The following is a 13,099-nucleotide window of genomic DNA, read 5'->3' on the forward strand; positions in this document are numbered from 1 at the left end:
AGTTTAAGTGCCATCGATTTGAGCTCCTGAGGCAGAAGTGGAGTAACAAGTCACATTTTAAAAGTGTACTGATTTTATTGTATGTGTTTGACCAGTTAAGCAACGACATGTGCGTGTTAGATTTGCGGCAGAATGTCTACGTTAGATGATTGAATAGTTTGGATTTTCTACAGTGGGAGCATAATTCAGTGGCTAAATTGGCTCATCAATATGTGCTCCCTCTAGTTGGAGAACTATATGAGCATAATACGACTTGAAATGAACTACGCAGATTCATATAAATGAGTTGAAATTTGACATAACTAAGGTATAAAGTGTGATCACCGCTTGCAAACAGCATTAAACCTGCTGTCTCGAATCCAGAGAAATATGCTGTAAAACTGTCGGGTTAGGGTTAGGGCTGGGTATTATTAAGAAGTTTCCAATATGATACTGTACCTCAATACATAATCCACGATACAATACGGTTTTCGATACTGTGCGCTTTCGATTCAATACCAATTTTACTCAAAACTGTGAAAATGTCAAGAAAACTGTAGCTCTTACACAAAATAAATTAGTTTAATTTAAAATATACCTAGAAACACTCTTGGCAATATATCGATACAGCAGCATCGATACTTTATCATCAAATTAAACAATACGATATATTGATATTTCAGTATTTTTAGTTAGGGTTAGGGTTAGGCTTTTTTGGCTCAATACAACAGTCAAACAAAAAAATGTAAGGTCACTTATTTCGACGGGGTATCGTAAATCGATTAGTCAGGCTGGTGCCACCTAGTGCCTCCACTCAGTTTCATTTCTATCCAGCGACTAGCTCAGGAATCAGAATACACTAAATGGTTTGCAAGAACCCTGAAAGTGCGAGTTCGGGCACCAGTCAGTCTGTGAAGAGTCATACATTCTGTGTTCGTCAACGATTCCTGAGATCGAGGATTTAAAGCCGGAACAAAGAGAATGTTTGGTGAATTTTATCAAGGGGAAAGATGTTATTGCCCTTCTTCCTACAGGATTTTGGAAAAGCTTAATATACCAGTTAGCCCCGTTAGAGGCGCATTACATATGTCATGACCAAATAGCAATGATTGGTTAAATTTAAAAAGTACCCGCCTACTGTCGAGCGAACAAATTCTAACGCTGTGAGGTCTGATGGTTTCCACAAAGTGAAACCGGCTGATGAATCAGGCTTATGAATTGATAATCGTCACTGTCAATTTAAGCTGCCGGGAGTTCATTTCGACAGGGCAGCCCATTTTGACAGAACATCAGCCCCGGATAAGCAGAAGAAAATTGATGGATGGACTTCTTAATGTAAGCAGAGTCGTGGTTTAGACCAGATTAGATAAGGTATGGAGATTTTCTATGAACCTTAATTGTCAGAAGAGCACATTTAGTTCCGCTTTTGCTACTGGCACTGTTTTATTAGCCTACTTTTAAGACAAATTTGAGATATGCTTCTAGTAATTACTTTATACTCGGATTTCTGACTTTGGTTGCTAATAACATTTTATTGCAGTCTTTTTTCAAGTGGAAAATGATTACACTAAAAGCAGCTGAACAGGTCCATTAGCTGATTTCCAGTTCAAAGTTACAGTACAGACAGCACTAACCTTTCAATTGCAAATGAGTTGGTTTCGAGTGGAGAATGTTTGGAAAGCATAAACATTGAAATATCAACAGACACTTTTGAAAATTTGCAACTGCTTTTTCTGTTAAAGCCTTCCCCAGTTTTATTTAGTCATGAATTTAAACGTGCACAATGGAACTTTTTCGGTGTCGATGTATACGTTAAATGTTGCATATTACGCCATTTTCTCATCAGAAACAGACCTGGAGTTGTGTTTTATTTCATTCACACATGTTTAACACACTAATCTTGCATATTTAGGCAGTGGCGGAGTTAGCAATTTGGGAGCCGTAGGTGAACTTGAGTTTGGGGCCCTCACTATAATGCATTGCTTTTTGTTTTGTTTTGTTTTGTTAATATATTTGAGTGTTTTTGCACATTGTTCTTGAAGCACACACGTTTCTATTTATTTGAATTATGCTTGATTGGAAACTTGTCTTATTAGTTCATTCGCCTACTAGAAAACCAGACTGAAAGTATTATTATTATTTATTTATTTTTTTTTTTTGCTGGGACAATTGCATTTTTGTTTACATCCATTACATGTGATTTTTTTTCTTATGATTATTGTTTAAAAGTAAACTACTCTCATTTAATGTCATACTGAGAGAAATTCAAATTACTCTGAGGTCTTGGCTATTAGTGGCACTGAGAGCAATTGGTTGGGGGCCCCTCCAGGTTTGGGGGCCCTAAGCAGCTGCCTCCTTTTGCCTAATGGTAGAGCCGCCTCTGTATTTAGGCTGAGTATTCTTCTTAAACTGAAAACACTCTGTTCCACCTTGTGATGTCATGTGAGAGTAATGCTCTATTGTGTTTTTTAAACTCAATACACCTTCTCTAGAATTATTTGGATGATTTCAGCTCTGGAACTGTCAACCTTCACTGAACAAAATATAAAAGGAAGCTGTTAAACTATCACTTCATGACATCACAAAGTGGAACTAAGCATTTTGAGCTTGAAATAAACACAACTCCAGGAATGTTTTTGATTAGGTAACAACATTTAAACACGTCTTAAAGCTCACAAAGTTAATTTTGTGTAATACAGGACCTTTAACCTGACTTGTTCCATATGGTATTGAACTGATATATCTCCATAATGTATATCAGGTCAAGATAAGCAGGTGATGTGTGGAGAGATGACACTCAAGCTCACTGTAAGACTACATATCAGTGTATTTTTGGAGCAATAAAAGCACTTGTAATGGAAAAATGCAATAAGTATATATTTTTTTAATGCCATACTGTGAAACATTCCTTGCAAAGCTGTAAGATCTGTACGAGACAAGAAGGTGGCAGACCCTCCACCAGAAAAGTTTCAAAGTGCCCCTCTAACTCAGATATAAGTCCATACCTGCATCATGGTATAACGTTCCTGAGTGGTTTTAGAGGACAAGCAGTTTATATGGGTGAAATAGACGGAGCTGACGAAGGACAGAGCTAAAAATGTGGGAAAACGCTCCAAGTAGCACGGTCCAAATGGGGTCACTTTCACTCAAGTCTCAAGGAGAAGATGACCAACCCAATGCACTGTATAATGGATAGCAAGAAGTACATGTCTCAAGGACTCAATCATGTAATTGTCAAGTCAGTATTAGCCCTAATCAGGTCTAAACCAGGATTAGAGCAGGTCTCTATAGTCCAGAGCCAGACACAATCAGACATCAAAGTAGTATTTAAATCTAAGAAGCTTTAAACTAGGAGCAAAAATAAACAAAATCATACCAGTCAATCAGGTTTAAAGGTCCTAAATTAAACAAAATTGACTCTATAATGTTGTTACCTGATCACAAACATACCCAGAGTTGTGTTTTGTTTCATTCACACATGTTTGAGCAATCTTGTGTTATTAGGCTGTCTGCCTCGCCAAAGCTCAAAATGCTCTTTCCACCTTGTGATGTCACGAAAAGGTAGCGCTTTTCAGCTGTCAGGTTAACTCCACGCCCCTCTCCTACTCTGTTAATAGTCCTGTGAAATGTCTGTACTGTGTTCTGAATGTGCTGATGTGCGGAGGTGTCATTTTTTTGTGCACTTTCCCAAACCATGTACAGATTTCGGAGCATGATCTGGGGCATTTCTTTTTTTTTTTTTCTCCCCCTATCTTCATGTTATGCTGTAGTGTTTATTCCTATTTGCTACCTGTCTGCCGGTCCGGTCCACGTTGTCATGCCCTTGTATTGTATTGTATCGTATGGTTGTAATGTACAGAAGGGGGGAGAGGTCCAATTTCGATTCCTTTGTATGTACATGTACATGTGGAGAGAATTGACAATATAGGCCCTTATTCATTCATTCAAGTTCACAGCGACTTTGTACTTTTAGTTCTGCAAAAAGTGGGAATTCCAGAGCTTATTATTCAAATTATTCTAGTGAGGGTGTATGGAGTTTAAAAACACAATGGTGCACTTCCTGTATGACATGACATCAAAAGGTAGAGCAGAGTGATTTCCGTTTGAGAGAAGAAATATGAGGGGTTTGAGTGTTAAACGTGTGTGAATGAAACAAAACACAACTCCAGGTATGTTTGTGACGAGGAAAGAACATTATAACAGCGCAATATGAGCTCAGTTATAGACCAGTTACTAGTTAAAGCCTGGACACACTATTTGGCTTTGAATCATGTAACAGGAGGCTCCTCTTACTCAGTTTTGACGTTAAAATAAGACAGAAAAGAGGCCCACTTAACATACCTCCCATGTGCAGTCTGAGGCCTTGGACAGACACACTTCCTTATTTGGATGGAAGTTCACATGGGGCCAAAACATCAAGGGAATATTATTGTTGAAATACTAAAGCGCCCAGATAATGCTTTTTTAAAATCTGTGTTATAATGTTGTTTTTGCATCACAAACAAATCTGGAATTGTGAAAACACTCTCTTCCACATTGTGATGCAACATGGTAATACAGGAAGTCCTCCACTGTGTTTTTAAAAATAGTAAAAGGAGCTGTTAACTTGAAAACTGCTGCTTCATGACATCACAATGTAGAACAGCATTTTGAGCTTTGGAGATGTGGACAGACTAATAATAAAGGATTATTCAAACATGCGTGAATGAAAAGCACGACTTAAGGCATGTTTTTGATGAGGTAACAATGTTAAATATGTTTTAATTTTGCGTAATACAGTATAGAACCTTGAAACATTATTCCAGGTATTATGAAATTAGCAATAGAAATTCATTTAACAGTTCAGTTGAAAATAACCTTGAGACATCTTTGAAAATGACTTTGACTAATGCCTACACGTTTAATAGAAATGATAGAGAACCAGCCTTGCATTTATTCGAGGCAGAAGCAAAGCACAGGAAATTTCACATTTCAGATTGTAAAATGTATGGAAATTCTTAATTTTGCTTAAAAGTGTTATAGCCTACCTGTTTTTTTTTTCATTTCATTTCATTTTAAACAGTTTGCAGTGGTCCAAAGTTATTCCTCATGCACCTTCAAAGAGCTTTTAAGAACTCTCAGAGACTAGAGGGGGAGTTTTGCCATGATGGTAAAGGTGACAACAACTAGAATGTTAACGTGCACTTCCTGATTATCGCACAATAACATGATTTTTTGTTGTTGTTATTTCTGCTATGATTTCATTACTGTTATGTGTTCCATTGTAAAAGAATGTACATTTCTTACTTGCCCAAAATAAATACATCAATCAGTCAATCAATGTTGATAATATTGATCAGGTGACACGACCAGGGAAAATACAGGTCAGATCTGTGGAGAGGTGAGCCCACTCTTTGTAACAATCAACGTTTTTTAAGGTACATTTTCAGCAGTAAAAATGCTTTTGATTGAATAAATGCATAGATAGGTTTAATGCCATACTCAGGAACATTTCATAGGCAAAGCAATAACATCTCCATGGAGACAAGTAGAGAAGCCAGACCTCCCACCACAATAGTTAAAGGTGCACTGTGTAGCTTTCAGATTGGGGGTCCATCATCTGCTTGTTGCTATGGATATGTCATTGCTCTGCTTGGAATGTTCCACAGTATGACTTTAAATAACTCTACTTTACATTTATTAAATTATGTGGTTTTATGCCTCCAAAATACTGAGAAAAACAGGCATTCTGACTGTGAGCGGGATTGCCTTTCCACAGATCTGACCTGTAACTTGGTCTGGTTTGAGCTCCATGAAGATAGAAAGGTTTAATGCCATACTGTGAAACATTCCAGACAAAGTATTAACATCTCTATGGAGAAAAGCATTTGATGGACACTCTGGACACACAATAGCACACCTTTAGTGTAATAGAAGAAACATACTCCGCTCATTTATTTGCGTTTTTTACCTGTATGATAAACATAAGTGCATTTTTTATACCCCAAGACATGAAAGTTACTTGAATGGTTAGTCTGCATAACTTTACTTTGCTTTATAGCTGTTCACCTTCGCTTGAGCTGGAAGACAAAAGGAGAAAGTTCCAAGCATTTCTGAGCTTTTCCAACCTAAAACCTCACTTCAAAGCGCTGAATCTTCACAAAGTCGAAAAGTCGAGGAGAGAAAGCAGAGAAAGGAGAGAACGAACAGGCTGCGTTATCTCATTAATTATTTGGAGGCAGGAGGAGAATGCTAAAATGAGCACAGCGCATAAAAAAAACGAGCCATAGCTTTGTTTATGGGAAAATATAACAGCAAAACAATGTCTAGAAGAAAGCAGAAGATGTGTGTTCCATTGTTTTAACTTCAAAGTCTCTAAGCAAATAGTAGACATAAGGCATTCACACAATTGCCTTTCGTGTGAATTAAAGGTACATTGCATAACTTACACCGTCTGCTTGTACCCAGAGATGTTATAGCTTTACCTGGTATGTTTTTTCTCACTTGCCTTATGCATTTCAAGCTTCTAAATTGTTCACCATGGGTTTATAAGCACTTTTCACAACTCTCAGAGACCAAAGTTGACTGTAAAGCCAACAACTAGCATGTTAACATGCACTTCCTGATTATCAGACAGTAAAATGCTTTCTAATACACGCATCAAGAATCTCAGACTTCCGGTCATTGCGCAATGCATACTGGGAAGGATATTGCGAAAAAGTGAGCATCAAACCGCCATGTTTGTTTTCCCAGTGGGATGCATCTATTGACAAAGCTGATCTTTTCAAGTCTTTTGAAACATATCACTTTTGTTTCTGGTTCTGATATTGACATATTTTAGTTTTGGGATTCGGACATCGTTAATTGTGTGGTTGTTGGATCCTAACACCAGAAAAAGGCTCGAGAAATTTGTTTGCGAACTCCATAAATGCAAATCGAATCAGATCTGTGTGACTGCAAACATCTGTTCAAACTGTTTCCCTTCCTAAAGGAACTGAAAAATAGTGAAAGGTGAAGGCGATGGGCAGGATTTATCCATGGGAAGGACGAAAAAGGAAACCTTTGACTGCCTAAATCATCCCGAGTTTGCAGTGAACGTTTTGTATGTGGAGCCATCAAAGTGGGATCCTGTTTGTTAAGCAAAAGGTGCAGAAGACAAACAGGCCGAGCTCACACTTTCTTGTTCTTGCGGTTTTACAGCAACATCACGTCTTTGTCACTTTGCAGTGGAAGTTGTTTCTTGGCAAACAGCTGGTGCCTCTCGCTTTGGCGTTGACTTTTTCAATTCGTAACCAAGACTGAGTGAGGGATCAGGGTTTTGCTTTGATGGCGCTCCACATATAAAATGTTCTCTGCAAACTCGGGATGATTTAGACAGTCAAAGGTTTCCTTTTTTGTCCTTCCTGTGGATCAATCCTGCCCATCGCCTTCGCCTTTCACTATTTATCAATTCCAATGGGAAGGGAAACCGTTTGAATAGAGGTTTGCAGTCACACACATCTGATTCCCTTTTGCATTTATGAAGTTCGCAAACCAATTTCTCGAGCCGTTTTCCGCTGTTAGGATCCAACAACCACACAATTACGATGTCCGAATCCCAGAGCTAAAATATGACAATATCAGAACCAGAAACAAAAGTGATATGGTTCAAAAAACTTGAAAAGACTGGCTTTGTCAATAGACACATCCCACTGTAAAATCAAACATGGCGGTTTGATGCTCACTTTTTCGGAAAATCCTTCCTAGTATGCATTGCGCAATGACCGGAAGTCTGAGATTCTTGATGCGTGTATTAGATGAAGACAGCACACAGCAGACTTATTTGGACCCCAAGAGCTGCTTTCACAATATATCTGTATTTTGTAACTTTTCTGGTAACAAATACATCATCTGCTTTTATCCAGAGTTGTTATAAATTTGCCTGAAATGTTCCGCAGTATGACGTCAAACTTACTACTACTACTACTACTACTACTACTGCCCTAACGCTGACTACAGCCACAGCCAATACTACAACACCAGGGGTCTCCAGCCTGTAGCTCGGAAGCTTCCAGTAGCTCTTCAACCCTTTCCAAGTAGCTCACCAAGGGATAATAAGTAAAATCTGATCAAGTACCATTGTAAATGTATATATTTTGATGTCTAACTTGGTGCACCGATAAATGATTAATGGTTTATATTTTATAAGCATTTAACTGTTCCCAATCTAAGACTTGCCGTAGCTCTTATATATACTCTGCATTTCTTTGCAACTGCTGAAATTGGTAGCTCTCTGGCATTTTTGTTTTGGAAAGGTAGCTCACAGGAGAAAAAAATTCTACAGCCAAGAATACTCCTACTACTACTGCTACTACCAATACAGTCAATACTACTCTCAATTACTACCAACACATTAGCTATACAGTAACAGCTTATACCTGATTGTACAGCACCTATTGTACAGCCAATACTACTACTACTACTATTATTACGTAGCTGCTAGCTCTGTCCCTCTGCTCCATTTGTCATGTAGTTTGTTGTTGAATTGTTTTCTCTGTGTCTGATGTTCATTTTTGGCCTTTGGGATGTACCACCTGAGGCTCTGGAGCAAAACAACACGAGTACACAAAATGTCTCTCCAAATACAAGTAATGTGTCCAACGAGGTTCATTTGGTCTTTCAATATTTTGTTTTATTAGATTCTTTTTATCAGACCAAGGTTTAGTTTGTTTTCAGCTAGTAGTAACTCTACTGAGCCATCGAAACTGTCATGTATGAAAACAAACTAAACCTTGGTCTGAAAAAAGAATGGAATAAAATACAAGTAATGTGTTTTTATTTGATAACTGGGCCTACATATTTTAGGCTACTATTTAAATTGTGGAATGACTATGACAAATTGTGCAGTACTGCTGTTAGTACTGTTTTAATTTCAACAAGTGGTTAAAAATACTATCTATACTGTAACTAGAACTACAACAGCAGCTGCTACTACCACAAGTTACTTCTTACATAGTACTGTTGATACTTCTAAAACATGTACAACTGATTTTCACTACTGTCTACTTTCACTACTATCACATACTAGTTCTGTTTCTGGTCCTACTACTACCTACTACTTAGTACACATGAATACTCCTGCTGATACATTACTATTAGTACTACTACTTTTACCGTGGTACTAACGCTACTAAAGCCACTTGGGGTAATGTCATTAAAGATCCACTATGTAACTTTTCCGGTGGAGGGTCTATCACTTGCTAGACTACAGTATGGCATTGAATTTGAATGCATGGATACAAGTTACAGGTCAGATCTGTGGAGAGGCGACCCTGCTCACAACAAGACCGTATTCAATAAAAAAACATCACATCTGTAACTGAATAAATGCAAAATAGATATTGATACTTCTTAGCTGATGTAAACAACTTTCCCTGGGGGTGTGATTCTAACTGTAGGCACTGCTCCGTCTGAAGCTCTGTTTCTCAGGTTTGACTTAATCTGACCAGAAAGACCTGACTTGGTTGGAACTACATGTAGAACACCCCCAGCGCGATGTCACTGCAAAGTACTTAGTAAACTCAACTGAAAAGAACACCAAAATAATAGTAGTAATAGTAGTATTTCTTTGAACAAACCATTCTCTAATTACTTAAACTTTAGTCGATATCTACAGTTTAGCCCGACTTTTTATTTTACTGGGGTGAAACTATTGAAAATAAATGACTAACAGATTGCAAAAAGTACTTCATTATCTTGTGATTGTAGTTCCACTTTTGTTTTGTTCCATGTGGGAGGGAGCCTCAGGTGTGTTATGATGGATCAAAATGAAGAGAGGAGCAGAGAAGAGGCCAAAAGGAGGAGGAGAGGAGGAGGAGAAGAAGAGCAGAGGGGGAAGAGAAGGGAGAGAGGAGAGGAAGAGAAGAGAGAGGAAGAGGAGAGGAGAAGGAAAGGAGGATGTGAGGGGAAGGAGAGGAAGCTAACAAGCCCCATGAGGCGGAAGACGGGTCCCAGCTGTGGATCCTGTCGCCATGGCGCTGTCACCGGAGCAAAGGCTGATGGGAAATAAACCTGATGCAAGAATGTCACGGGCACAAAACCGGTAGTTAAAGTATCGTCTTTGGTTAAAAGTTGCACTGTGTAACTTTTTTGGTGGAGCGTCTGCCAACTGCTCGTCTCCATGGAGATGTAATTGCTTTGTCTTGAATGTTATACAGTATGGAAATGAACTTACCACAATCACAATGGAGTTACTGGTCAGATCTATGGAAAAGCAAGCCTGCTCATAGAAAGAATTCATGTTTTTAGAGGTATTTTTGAGCTATAAAACAACAGTAATTAAATACATACAAGCCAGATAAATTTAATGCCATATTGTGGAACATTCCATGCAAAGAAATCAAATCCTCATGGAAACAATAAAGTAGCCGGGGCTCCATCTTAGAAGTGAAATAGTGCACTTGGTGTAATACTCTAATCTGATATTAAACAACCATCTTTTTGGAATGTTAGTTTTTCGGACAAAAGAAAACCACTGGTAATTTAGGAAAGAAAATCTAGACTTTGTAAATGAAGGGATGATCTGGTTTTAGAGAGGTTATTGCTTTTCTTGGAATGTTCCAGAGTATGGCATTAGACTTACATGTAGACAAGCAGTAGTATTTTAAGGGGACAGTCCAGAATTTTGGGCATTGGGTCTCATTTCCTAGTGAGCCAGAGTGTTGGAGATGTGTAGAGACACTTTTAAAAAATATTCCATCCAGCCAGACAGAATGTCTGTGTCGACAGAATAATTTTAGAAGTAAAACCAAACTTGCATTTGAAGGATTTATGTCTGAGCAGCAGCCGTGAGTTGTTCTTCCTGATAGAAAGCTTGACAGCAGTGGACTGATATATGAGAAAATAGTCCCTCAACATGCGACAATTCATGCAAAATAAGGTTAGTTTTATTTCAAACATTATTCTAACAACACAGATATTTACATCAATAGTCTTGTGTAGTAGTAGATTTGCTTCTGGTGTTTTGTGGAGTGGGTAAGACTGTTTTTAGTGGCAGGCTAACTATGGCCATTGGCATGTGCTAACCTAGCACCAGCTCGGACTATGTAAAAAAAAAAGTGTCTTTACACGTCTCTGACACTCTGGCTCACTAGGGGTCCTATGTCCAAAATTCTGAACCGTCCCTTTAAGGGGTAAAAACACTGAAATGAATAAATGCACTTTTAAAATTGCATTTTTTTTTTTCATTTGTACCAAAATGACAATGCACTACTGCTGAATCCTTAGTGTATCACTGATTAAGAAAATAAAATTGGAGAATGAATAATGAAGTAAGTACAGATCTGTGGGCGTTTGCCGGTGGCGGTGAAAACAGGTGTTGATCGGCAATATGGCGTCTTGAAAATAAGTTAATAAAAGATTGCTCAAACCTGCATGAATCACTCCAAATACAACTTTGTGTGAATAAATAGTGGTAAACAAGCCAAATAATATTATTTTAACAACATAATGACTCAATTATTTGACTCGTTTTGGTATAAAATATGTAGATTCTCATTTCAAGTACATTTTGTAAGTTTTCTTATAGAGGGTTCATCAAATGCTTTTCTCCATGGAAATGTTATTGCTTCGTGTAAAATGTTTGACAGTTTGGCATTAAACCTTTCGGTCTTGATGGAGACCAAACCAGACCAAGTTACAGGTCAGAACTGTGGAGAGGTGACCCCACTCACGGTCAGAATGCCTGTTCAAGATACTGTATTTCTGAGCTAAACTGATTGACAATAATTGAATAAATGTAAGGTCAAGCTGTTTAATGTCATACTGCGGAACATTCCAGGCAGAGCAATGACATATCTGTAGAAACAAGCAGGTGACGAAACCCCCAAACAAAATGTTACACAGTGCACCTTTAACTAAAAAAAATGTATACTTGGGATGCAGCTGGTTAAAGAGGCAATGAATCAAAATGTTCTTGTTATATAAAATTGTAAATTAAGCAATAAGAGGAAATTAGGTCGTTCAGCAAATACTCAAACAAAATTAGAACACTAAACTGACGCCATTTTTGAGAACGCAGGGTGCTGATGAACTGCTGTTGATACTTTAGTTTGAAACCTCTTTCCAATTATAAAACAATTAACAAATCTGTGGAAAAAAATAGAAGGAAAAATATATACGTATATCTCCCTCAATTTTCTAAGCAGCTGCAAGATACAAGTCCTAACAGTAGCTCTTTGCTTCCCCCTACTGGTTGCACAGCATATAGGAGTCAAAAGGAAACAATTTTAATAATATAGGTATATATTTATTTATACGTACATATTCATTTATATTGGTTAATTGTAAAAAAAAAAAAAAAAAAAAAAAAAAGAAACAAACAAAAAGAAAAAAAATATTAAAGGATTTACAGTAATTTATCAACTACAGTCATTGTCAAAATCTGAAATTTCTTGGGTATGAATGCACACACTATTCACCTTATTTCAACATTTTTTCCAGTGTTTTGAAAAAAGAAAAATACTAAACATAATTTGTAGTGTAGAAGACATTTCGCCTGTTTTGTGAAATCTGTGACTATTTTCTAATAAAAAAAAAAAAAAGACTACATTAAATTTTCTGTGGGCCAATAGAATTTTAACAGTGCATTTTGTAACGATAGACCAACATTCAGCTTTATCAGTATGTTAAACTAAATTAGCCTGGCCAGCAATTGTGACGTGTTTTTATATTGTGTAGGTGTAAAGGTAAAAATTTTAACTTAAAATAAATGTATGAAATAATTCACCATGAGATTTACTGCAGTATTGGTGAGGTAACCCAGCCTCACATAATCAGGCAGTTCAAATACGGAGTAAGTGGTTTATGGAAGGGCATCTGACTTAAAATGTCAAAACCGTGTCAGATATCACTCCATGTAAAGAGGCAGATGATTTGCTATGCGACAACATGAATAGAATTAAATAAAGGTTTTCCACAGTTTTCTAATATGAGACTTTTTTTGATTCCTTTGCTCTAAACCAGAATTTGAAGAATTGTGTTTGTGATTACATTTTTGAATTTTGATAACCGGATTCTAGAGCAAACTTTAAACAAATCTAAAAGTATGAACAGCTGAGGGATGCCTGAAATCTGAACTGCAAAACTAAAACAGGATACCTAT

Source organism: Boleophthalmus pectinirostris, unplaced genomic scaffold, assembly GCF_026225935.1.
Source record: "Boleophthalmus pectinirostris isolate CB_2022bp ecotype Guang Dong unplaced genomic scaffold, ASM2622593v1 HiC_scaffold_17, whole genome shotgun sequence".
Classification (NCBI taxonomy): domain Eukaryota; kingdom Metazoa; phylum Chordata; class Actinopteri; order Gobiiformes; family Gobiidae; genus Boleophthalmus; species Boleophthalmus pectinirostris.